At 39.4% G+C, this 9656-nt stretch overlaps 1 non-coding gene across 1 annotated transcript; it reads left to right on the forward strand.

Moving 5' to 3' along the window:
- The first annotated feature begins 594 nt into the window (after positions 1 to 594).
- LOC118654826 lies at positions 595 to 700 on the forward strand. Its single transcript, XR_004967091.1, has one exon. It is a non-coding gene; the product is annotated as a U6 spliceosomal RNA (small nuclear RNA).
- Positions 701 to 9656: the final 8956 nt, after the last annotated feature.

Here is a 9656-nt window from a genome sequence, read left to right on the forward strand (position 1 = left end):
CTCCACCCCCTCTAGCCAATTTCCTTCCCTACGTCACCACAACTTACTGCACATGTGCTCATCTTCCTCTTTGTCCAGTCCCTTCCCCCAGTGAACTGCAAGGAATGGACTAGTGGTTCCCTGGGGAGTGTAAAATTGCAGCTTCCTGGTAAAGCTTCCCAGATGGCCAGGCTTATAATGTCTGGCCTCCATTTTGCTCCTTTCCTAGTGTTAGAAATAAGGCGAGTCCCCCAAACCAGGGTCCCTGGTAGAACACAAAGGATACTCAGGAGCCAGACAGCAAGGCAAATAAATATGTGTACTCCTGCAGGAGGGTGTGCACGCACATCGTCTGGGAACACACACACTGAGCTGGCAATCCACCGGGCTTTTTATTCCTTACGCATGGCATCTGTCTCTCACAGTCTTTCTTGATTGGCTCATTTAAAGGGAGGGGTTGACCTTTGCCATTTCAAAATGGCAACCCCCAGGGGAGCTGCAAGTCATGCAGGCCAAATTGGTGGCTGCCTAAACTCCCTTCTTTGACAGAAAAGATGACTTGTTTTACCTCACACTATTAATAGCAATATGCACAACACCTAAAAACTGTTATTTGTGCTGCTTCACCAGCACAAATACTAAAATTAGAACGGTATGGAGAAGATCAGCATGGCCCCTGAGCAAGAATGTCACACAAATTCATGAAGCATTCCATATTTAAAAAACAAAACACAAAAACCCCAAACAAACATAAAAACTGTTATTTATCTTTTTTCATGTACAGGGATAAGCAAAAGTAGGTTTACGGTTGTGAGTACACCAGAGTTTATTCTTGTATTATTATCAATTACTGTATTATAACTGTAGACCTACTTTTGCCTACACCTGTATATGTCCAATTCCTACCATTATACTACTAATAGAGGCCTGATGCACGAAATTTGTATGTGAGTAGGGTCCCTAGGCCTGGCCAGCGATCAGGCCAATCTGTGCGGTGACCCGCGGGGCGATTGGGGTGGCCCTGTTAGCACCTGCCTTGGCCAGCCTAGCACTGCTTGCTCACCAACCCCACCCCCGGCTGCCAGTTGCCGGCTGGCTCCTCCCCCCAATCGCCCGGGCAAAGCAATTGAGGGGTGGTTGGGGGGTGGCCTGCTTGCCAGCCAGCCCCACCCCCTGCTGCTGCCATTGGTCACCTCCCTCTACAGGGCGACCAGCTGGGCAATTGGCTGGCCTGGGGCCTGTGGGCTGCGGGCAGCTCTTGTATTGAGTGTCTGCCCCTTGGTGGTCAGTGCACGTCATAGTGACTGGTTATTTCAACAATCGTTCGGCCTTTCGGTCATTTTGCATATTAGGTTTTTATTATATAGGATTGATTTCCAAAGGGTAGAAACTCTTCCTCATCTCTCAAAGTGCTCTGTACAAGATCTTGTATATAATACATAGAAAACAGTGCTTTAGATTTTCTTTTTCTTCTTCTTCTTTATATTTATTTATTTATTTATTATTTATTTATTTATCTATTTATTTATTCTTTATTGATTAAGGTATTACATATGTGTCCTTATCCTCCCATTGGCCCCCCCACGAGCCCAATCATGCCCTCACTCTCACTCCCTGTTGTCTGCGTCCATTGATTATGCTTATATGCATGCATACAAGTCCCTTGGGTGATCTCTCCCCCTTACTCCCACTTTTTTTTTTTTTATTAAAAAAACAACCACACCTGAGTCCAAATTCCTGGCACTTACTCGCTGTGCAACCTTGGGCAAAAGAATGAATTTTTCTGAAAGCCAAACTTTCCTTATTTAACAAAACCGTACTTTCTAGGGTTATTTTGAATTAAATGACATAAATGAAACTTTCTAGTCAGTGCTACACACAAAGTAGGTATGCTCTATATAAAAACTTTTGCTATGATTAAAGCCTCATGTTAAGATAAAAAATACAGGTACCTTAAGACCTGGCTGCTCAAAGTGTGGTCCTATGCAGATGCACGCATTGTCATCCCTGGGAGACTGCTGAAAAACTAGAATGTCAGGCCCCACCCCGGACCTATTGAATGCGGATTTTAACAAGATTCCCAGGTGATTCATATGCATGTCAAAATTTGAGAAACACTGCCTTAAAAGACAAAGTAAAGCCAAGAGATCTGTAAATTGATTTGACATGATATCTTGGCAATTAAGCACACATATCCAATGGATTAGATCCTCATCTAGTCTCCGTATTTGATGGGAATTTCTGATAAGGAGACCTCAAAATAAAGTTTGCATCATTATATGCATCATAGTAATTCCTCCAGGGGAATTGATAGAAAATACTTCTTTAAACTTCAAAACCAATGAATCAATTTCTACTAAATGTGAATACAGAGGGACTTGTAGGTTTAAAACTTATCTTGAAAAGTGTTGTGTTTTTTTTTTTTCACTAGCCTCAACATTTTTCTTTTCATCGTTAGGAGTTAAAGAGCAAGGAAAGAGTTATAAAGAATAGAAATTATTTTGTTGTTGCAAATGGTACTTGCAAATAGAAGTTGCTTAAACACAACTAGCTCTTGAATCTATAATACAATGTACACATCGTTTGACATTTATTTTAATGGGACAGGAACCAAAAGAGGATTTGATGTGGCCAGGAGGAGATAGTGGTGAAAAATTTCTATCCCAGGAGCTTCTCCACAAAGGGAGGAAATCTGGAGATTTGAGGGCTCAACAGCGCTATTTTCACTTCCCTGTTGATTTGTGAAATAATGTTATTTGGGCTTAAGTTTTAGTTTCTTCTCCATATGTCTCATGAGTCCCTGGTTACTTTTATAAACATGAGTCAGTACAAAGGCATGATAAAAATAGAATCAAGGGAGGGGGGGGGACTAAGAAGAAACATTCCAAAGAGAATGTCAATTTTTAAAAATCTGCAACTTTCTCTGGAGTGGTAGAAACTTCTTGGCTTTGGAGTATGTAATTCTTCCTTCAGAAATCTACCCAAATTGCACAATCTGGTGGAATTAGAGCTATTTTTTTCTCAGCCCTTTTACCTTTGGGCTAAGATCTAAGAACTAGCTGTTTGATTGGCTCTCATGAAGGATCCCATGAACTTCTAACCACTGCTTGGTGACAAACTAAAGTTTTCGTTAATAGCATGAGTGTAGAGCAGTATTTATTTATTTATTATTTTTAACACATTTTTATTGTTTTCAGAGAGGAAGGGAGAGGGAGAGAGAGATAGAAACATCAATGATGAGGGAGAATCATCGACCGGCTGCCCCTGAACACCCACCACTGGGGATCGAGCCTGCAACCTGGGTATGTGCCCTTGACCGGAATCGAACCTGAGACCCTTCAGTCCGCAGGCCGACGCTCTATCCACTGAGCAAAACCAGCTAGGGCTGTAGAGCAGTATTTAAACTGCTTGGGGCTTTTGCCTTCCAAAGCCATGTTCCTAAATTAATCAGGCTGGAGAGGAAGATGAATTTGGGGAGCCCACTATCACTTTTGGATTTGAAGTGTTACTATGTTCATTCTTTGTGTGATAGCTCAGATTATGTAAAAATGCAGAAACAACTAAGGAGAAGGGAATCCCTCTGATATCAAAATCCAGTTTTACCCTATTAATTAATATATCCTTTTCACTTAATTCAGTCTTTTAGAGAGGCACAAATAAGAAGAGATACTAAGAGATCCAACTTTGTCTTCCTTCTTTTACAAGTCTGAAAGGAAGACAAAAGAAAGGATAATGAGATAGACAGGTTTTGGGTAGAAACTGATGCATGAAAATTGAGAGTCCCCACAGATTTGGTTGTGTCTTTGGCCTCCTGGTCTTAACAAAATAAATATTTGCAGAGTTTGTACAAATATTCATTTGTGTGAAATGCAAAGAATAGGTAAACAACATCAGGAAATTCTCAGTTGCTCAACTAAGGAACAGAACAAGTATTTTTTTCTCTTCCAAGACTAATTTATGATAGAGGAAGTAAAGCATTATCTTGACTTGAGGAGGAAGTGTCTCTGCTCCTAAAACCTGAACATCAGATTAAGGGGAGAGGTAACTGGTTAACAGAGAAAATATGAAAACTAGGAAAGAGGAGCAGAAGTGTGTAAAAATGGGCAAAAAGAAGCAAGAACTTGTACCAAAACTCTGTCAAGAGTTTCCAGGGTAATTTATTTTGGAGTTAATAATAAAGATTTGTATTTTGATGTCAGGGATTTTTGCTAGATCATTAAGTCAGAGAATGTCAAGTAATAGCAAAGACTGACAATTAGAGAACAGAAACCAAAACAGTTCATGGGACTGTCAATTCCTCAAGTATTCAGGTACTTGCCTTGCTACCTCTGATTAATGCCAACTATAGGGTAATAGCCAATAAGGATGAGTTATTCTATACACTATACATTGCCTTAAAATGAAACATATGGGATTAAATTTAATTTGCCCCCTTAATTTATATCATATTTCAATTTTGAATGATTTTTCAATGGACAAAATTTCAAAATGGTTCAGAAACATTATGAATGCAGTAATCATATTATTTGATGCTGAAATGAAAATCCCTGAGGTGGAAAATGGGAGTTATTCAAGAGCAAACAGTATATATTACAATCAATTATATTCTAAGTAACAAAATTTCTAGTGCGCAACAAGCCATTACAGCTTCATAGGAAATCAGAATGTTGTAGTTAATAAAGCAATTATAATCTGTCATCCTGTCCTCAAGATAAGCAGTACTGCCCTGGAGCTTACCTTATGGATTTCTTTGGTGTAAATTAGACCTACTGAAGTATAACCAAGAATTTTAAATGTCATATTAATTTTACTCTCTGGAATATGTAATATGTTCCTAAATTCCTATATGTTCAAGTTAATTTTTATAGAATACCAACTAAAATTAATCTTCTGCAGAGGAAATGCATTAAAACTTCATATATAATTTCTGTAATTGTGTCTGCAGGAAATATAAAAATGACTAAGATAAACTGAAAAATGAATATGGGTAAATGGAGTTGTGCCTTTAAAGATGTTATGTTATACATTACTTTGAAAAAGTTTATTTTTATACCTTTATGACTGCTATATGGGCATTAGGGCTTTTACTTTGCTCACTTTTCCTAGAGGTACAGATCAAATTCAGTTATAAACTACTCTGATCTGTTGAGTTAACTTGGCAGGTATTAGCGACTAATTGTTTGCAGAGATCAGGGATAAGGTGAAAACAGAGATTTCAACATACTAATCTTGGGCAATGCTATAAAGATAAGTAAGCATGTGAATTTTGGGATCAAAGATTAATTTTTTTAAAGAAATTATGTGAGCTTTTATATGCATAGCAGTCAAATATCCACTAATGAGAATCTGGAGATAATAGGAGAGAGATGCCAATACTGGAGGTACCGATTCACAGGTGATCCAAAGAAGATAATGGAACATATGGCAAATGATGGGTTTACTATTCAGCTATGAGGGGAAAAAGCAAGACTTTCAGTTCTAGGAATAGAAAGCTGATAGGGGTCCATTTTAAAAGCATAGAAATGCCCTAGCTTGTTTGGCTCAGTGGATAGAGCGTCAGCCTGTGGACTGAAGGGTCCCAGGTTCGAATCTGGCCAAGGGCACATGCCTGGGTTGCGGGCTCAATCCCCAGTAAGAGGACCTGCTGGAGGCAGCCAATCAATGATTCTCATCATTGATGTTTCTCTCTCTCTCCCCCTTTTCCTTTTCTCTCTGAAATCAATAAAGAAATATATTTAAAAAAAATAAAAAGCATAGAAAGGAGAAAGTGGGGAGGCAGGAGATTAACTAGCAGTGTACAATGACACAAAATCCACTGGGTGGTAGTAGGAACACCTTCCTAAAGGAAGGGCTATATCAACAAAGAACTGGGTAAATACAGTATTACTATACCATCCATGCATTACATGTCTACGTAGTTGTTAAAAAAAGGATGAGGTCAATCTGCATGTAATAACATTGGAATATTTTTACTTTTTATTTTGTTGCTGTTGTTTTTATTAATCCTCAGCCAAGGACATTTTCCCATTGATTTTTAGAGAGAGTGGAAGGGAGGGGGAGAGACACACAGAGAGAAACATCGATATGAGAGAGACACACCCACATCAATTGGTTGCCTCTCGCATGTGCCCCAACTGGAGCCAAGGATCGAGCCTACAACTGAGGTACATACCCCTGACCAGAATCAAACTAGGGACCCTTCAGACCTCAGGCTGATGCCCTATCCACTGAGCCAAACCATTTAGGGATGAAATTTTTTTAAAAATTTAATTTATTGGGGTGATATCTATATATATAAAAGCCTAAGTGACCAAATGACTGAACGCGCACACTGACCACCACGGGATAGATGCTCAATGCTGGAACTGCCTGCTAGTGGTCAGTGCACCCCCACAGCCAACCTCCCATGGCTGGCCAACCTTCTGCAGTCCCTCCCCCTGGCGATCAACCCCAATTGCCGGCCAGGCCGAGGGATCCCACCTGTGCACGAATTCGTTCACTGGGCCGCTAGTTGGTTATTAAATTATATAGGTTTCAGGTGTAAAATTCTATTATACATCATCTGTATAATGTATTGTGTGTTTATAACCCAAAGTCAAGTTTCTTGTAGCACCATTTATCCCCCCTTTACTCTCCTCTACCTCCTACCATCCTCCTCTCCCTCTGGTAATCACCATACTGTTGTCTGTCTATGACTGTGTTTTTTTCTTTAATCTCTTCACCTTTTTCACCCAGCTTCCCAAACCCTCCTCCCCTCTAATAGCCTAACATTGAAAAATTTATACAAAAAAGATAAAGGATAAAATATCATAATTAGTATCCTAACATTTGTATACAAAATAAGAGATATACTCTTTGGATTGACACACAAGAAGCTGACAATTGTAATTGCTTCTGGGGAGGGGACCTGAGAGCTGGAGATCAGATAGGAGGAGAGGTTTAATTTTCAATGCATACCTTTTTGTACCATTTACACTTTTTACCTGTATACAATTTAAAAAAAAAATGAACTACTAAAAAAGAGAAGAGATTAGTGAACAGGATCAAATACTGTATTTTTCAGAAAGTAGGTTCAGTTGAGTCATTTGATATTGAGAGAAAAAACTATATTGTAAGTGGCTGGAGAGCATACTTCAAAAAGACAAGAATTTGTCCTGAAATAGTTGAGATTTGATGGAATAAACCTGTGAACTGATCAGTTGTGTGTATTCACATATATGCATGTATATATATTTTACATATACATATATACTTTTCTCTAGTTATAGGAAAGGCAATAATGGATTTTATCTGGAACTGGCAATTGGCAAGTAGGATGTGACAGAAAGAGAAACTGTTGAGGAATTTGAGAGTGCTGCTAAGAACACTTGACAGTGAGTAGAGGGTACACAGGGTGGAGACAATAAGATGAGAATTGGGGATAAGCTAAGAATTGATGACATCATAATAGAAATAGCATGAAGAAATTTTGACATGAGGGAAGGAAACCATCAACAAAGTGAAAAAGACAACCTACTGAATGGTAGAACATATTCACCAATGATACACCTGATAAAGGATTAATATCCAGATTAACCAAAGAATTTATATGCATATATGCATAACCCATGGACAGACAATAGTGCAGTGAAAGCCTGGAAAGTGGAAGGAATCCAGGTGGAAGTGGTCAATGGGGGGAAAAAGGGACATCTCTAATACTTTCATAATAAAGAAAAAAAAGAGAAAAAAAGGAGCTATACAACTTAACACCAAAAAGCCAAACAATCTGATTAAAAAATGAGGGAAGGGCCTGAATAGATATTTCTCCAAAGAGGACATACACATCAGTAGGCACATGAAAATATGCTTAACATCACTAATCATCAGAGCAAATTAAAATTACAATGAGACATCACCTTGCACCTGTCAGAATGACTATCATCAATAAAATGACAAACAAAAGTGTTGGCGAGGATGTGGAAAAGGGGAACTTTCGTGCACTGTTGGTAGGAATGCAAATTGGTGCAGCCACTATGGAGAATAGTATGGAGGTTCCTCAAAAAATTAAAAATAGAACTATCATATGACCCAGCAATCCCACTTCTGGGTATTTATCCGAAGAAATCCAAAACACTAATTTAAAAAGATATATCCACCCCATTGGTCATTGCAGCATTATTTACAATAGCCAAGATATGGAATCAACCCAAGTGACCATCAATAGACTAGTGAATAAAAAAATAATGGTACATATATAGAATGGAATATTATTCAGCTATAAAAAAGAATGAAATCTTACCATTTGCAACAACATGGATGGACCTAGAGCAGTGATAGCGAACCTTTTGAGCTCGGCGTGTCAGCATTTTGAAAAACCCTAACTTAACTCTGGTGCTGTGTCACATATAGAATTTTTTTGATATTTGAAACCATAGGAAAACAAAGATTTATATTTTTGATATTTATTTTATATATTTAAATGCCATTTAACAAAGAAAAATCAACCAAAAAAAATGAGTTCGCGTATCACCTCTGACACGCGTGTCACAGGTTCGCCATCACTGCCCTAGAGGGTATTATGCTAAGTGTAATGTCAGACATAGTAAGACAAATAACATATGATTTTACTTATATGTGGAAATGAAAAAGTGATATAAATGAACATACAATACAGAAACAAACTCATAGATGCAGAGAACAAACTGATGGTTGCCCGATAGGAGGGAGCTTGGGGGCTGGGAAAAGAAGTGAAAGGATTACGAAGTACCAGAGGGTACTTACAAACTAGTCATGGGGATGTAAAGTACAACATAGGAATATAGTTACTAATCTATAATAATAAAAGTGTGATATGCTAACTAGACCAGATGGACGGCCAAATGACCTTCTGGATGACATTCTGGATGATCTTCCAGACGAAGCCGGGGCTGCGAGGCCGAGGCAAGCCACTGCAGCTGTGAGGGCCGAGCCCCTATATAATAAAAGGCTAATACGAAAATTGTCCCCACCAGCAAGAGTTCAATCGACTGGGAGTTAGATGTGTGCTGACCACCAGGGGGCGGCATGAAACATGACTGGTGCCAGTGACATGGCACTGGCAGTGGGCAGCAGTGGAGGCACTGCCAGAGCCAATGGGCCCTGACGAGAGCAGGACTGTGGCAGGATGGTGGAGCAGGTGATTAGGCGGTACCAGGCCAAGGCGGGTGCAAGTGAGGGCCCTGATCACCCTGCCAGTTGCTCCACAGATGGTGACCAGCAGCAGTGGCAGGGGGCAGGGCCAGTGAGCAGGCAGTGCCAGGCCAAAGCAGGTGCCAGTGGGGACCACAATCACCCTCCAGTCACCCCACAGATTGGCCCTGATTGCTAGCCAGGCCTAGGGACCCTACCTGTGCACAAATTTCTTGCACTGGGCCTCTAGTATTGTAATAACTCTGTATGGTGCCAGGTAGACTTATTAGGGGAATCACTTCCTAAGTTATATAAAAGTAGAACCATTATGCTGTACACTGAAACTAATATAATGTCGAATGTCAACTGTAATTTTAAAATAAAAAGGGGATAAATATGGCTTAAAATATTAGTTTTTAAGTCAAAATTTCCAAAGGTATAGGGTAAAAAGTAAGATTCATTCTCAAAAGGCAATTGCTTATTTTTAGTTTTCTGTATATCTGTAGAAACATTCTATGTATAAGCAAATG

The sequence above is a fragment of the Myotis myotis genome, unplaced genomic scaffold (assembly GCF_014108235.1).
Source record: "Myotis myotis isolate mMyoMyo1 unplaced genomic scaffold, mMyoMyo1.p scaffold_m19_p_4, whole genome shotgun sequence".
NCBI classification, from domain to species: Eukaryota; Metazoa; Chordata; class Mammalia; order Chiroptera; family Vespertilionidae; genus Myotis; species Myotis myotis.